General features: G+C 41.8%; 1 protein-coding gene across 1 annotated transcript in view; it reads left to right on the top strand.

The window, feature by feature from the left end:
* The window catches only part of pde1ca (phosphodiesterase 1C, calmodulin-dependent a), a gene marked incomplete at both ends in the record, with an annotated part of 70365 nt that overhangs the window by 6588 nt on the left and 61277 nt on the right, over positions 1-2500 (top strand). The gene's annotated exons all lie outside the window — the stretch shown is intronic.

A 2500-nucleotide genomic window follows, 5' to 3' on the forward strand; every position in this document is an offset into this window, starting at 1 on the left:
TCTCGTCCCGTCATCGGTTTTTCGACCCCCTCGTTGCACACTTGAGTTCACGGCAGTTACAAGAGCAGCACCAGTTTTGAATGAATTATTCCCTTTCAGCAGCGCTAGCCTGGGCTTCTTTTAAAGAGGAGTGTCACAAATTATACCACATACTATATATTCCAAAAACCACAGCAGATCTCAACACATTCGCCTGCCATTTTATACTGCAGGGCCACCATTTCACTATATTACTGTTATGAGATTATGCAACAGTTGTATGCATATTCTTGTACATTGTGTATTACATATTTTCTATGAAATATGAAATTTTCGATAAAAAATCTGATGAGTGCTAAGCCTTAAACACCATAGCCATGACTAAATCAGATGACGCTCGTGTCCGGATTATAGCCTCTCCAGTGACATCATCCTGTGACTGCCACCGTGATGACATGGGGGCATGGCATTCTTCCGAGCTTCTGTATGGACAAAATAAGCCCTTGTCGATAAGAGACTTTGGACGGCTTTACTGTGACCATCTGGTGAATTCAAATCTACACATGGAGAAAAAGTTGAATAAAAGCTTATTTAGGACTGTAGTCTTAGTGGTTGATGCAGTACCAAAAAGCTTACAGTTTACAGACATATTTACTATGTGCGTAGTTAAAGTGACATTGTTTGGTTAGATCATGACCTTGCATCTCTCATTCTAAACCTGAAACCTATTGGCACCTTTACCTCCCTGCCCTACCCTAGGTGGGGAGAAACATTTAGTGGTTAACTTCATGGATACATAAGTAAAGATGCAAATTGCTAGTTAAGACTATTTGTCCTAATTCCATTGACGGGGAAACGCGGCTTGCAACACGTAACGTCCACTGTGCATGACTCAAAGCTAATTCAACAGCAACATCTTTTACCAATCTTTTTCAGAAACTTACCAATCTCATTTTGGTAAGTTACTGTAATGACATGAGCAAGATTGTATGTGTAAACAGAGGCGGGTATATTTATTAGACAAACAACATTTGCAATCGGGCTCACTCCCAGCACAATGCTGAAAGTGAAGCCCTGATAAACACATCACACAAGGTTTATACAGACAGAAGTTTAGCGTTCAGCAGGGATAACCACGTGGTGGATCTCTGACGTCGGAGGCTCCCTATATTGCAAGGATGGCAGTTTTGCACAAGGTCGGAAGAAGCTTATCACTTCTGGTCTAAACATGCTCTTGTACATATGCAGACTGAGTGGCACCTAATAATCTAAGTTACACACACGCAGAAACACAGAAAAGCCATGTTACTGCTTACATAAGAACATGATTCATATAAGGTAATTAATAATACAAGGCACTTGATTATTATATTCTTAAGTCATTAAAAGTGTTTGGGAATGATCTCCATCATCACAGATGGTGAAAACAGAGGCACACTGACGATGGCGTAAGGCCGAAACGCGTCTGTACTAAAATAAACTGGTCTTATTGTGAAAAGAGAAAAGCTTGAGAGTGCGGTTTTCGTTCTACTAATAGAAAAACAGAGGCGGTCAGTGCAATGCTGGGGTGGTGTGCACACACAGACGTAGAAGATTCACGCATAAGATCAAGGACTGAGCGACATAGGAGGTCATTCGTCCCAGCTGCCATGACACTTTAATTATAATGCACTTTACACCATGTACATAGCTGAATTGTATTGTTTGTAATGTCTGTATATATTGTTTGTAATTATTGAAAATATGTGAGAGTTGCAAGATCCCAGAATTTCCCCACGGGATTATTAAAGTATTTATCTATCTATCTATCTCTATCGTAAATTAGTTCTTTCAAAGCAACAACTTCTTCTGTGAAACCTTTAAGTGATTTTATGACCAGACCTCCCTCCCGCACTAGAACCTTGGTCTCCTCCGGTGTAAACCATTCCGTTCGCAACTGCAAATGTGTCGTTTGCTCTACCGTAGAACAATTACTGAGCTCCGTGGTAACGTTAATAGGTTATGGTCGGATCATTGTAATTGGTTGATAAAGATTGACTTCATTGCCACATTCACTAATTACGCGACCCATTTATGCTTGATTGTGCCTTGCTTTGTGTCAGTGAAATTAGCACATATTCTCACTGCACGGTTGCTGATGCGCGAAGCCCGTTTGCCCGGTGCTCGTTGCCCTATGAAATTCAGGCCCTATTTGTTTGGTCCAATTGTCTCAGTCCCATTTGAATAGAAATGCAGTTCATGCATGAGGAGCCAGTGCCAGAGCCAGAGCCAGACCCAGAACCAGGTCAAGGCCTTTGAATCCGGGAACCATTTTCCCAATCCATGGCTGTCCCAGGAATGCTGGTCAAAACTTGAACCTTCATGCTACAAAAGCATCCATAACCTTAGAGAAGATCTCTCTTTTTCTTTTCTTCTCTCTCTCTCTCTCCCTCTCTCTCTCTCTCTCTCTCTCTCTCTCTCCTTCTCTCTCTCTCTCTCTCTCTCTCTCTCTCTCTCTCCCTCTCTCTCTCTCTCACTCTCT

The sequence above is a fragment of the Sprattus sprattus genome (assembly GCF_963457725.1).
Source record: "Sprattus sprattus genome assembly, chromosome: 17".
In the NCBI taxonomy this organism is placed as follows: domain Eukaryota; kingdom Metazoa; phylum Chordata; class Actinopteri; order Clupeiformes; family Clupeidae; genus Sprattus; species Sprattus sprattus.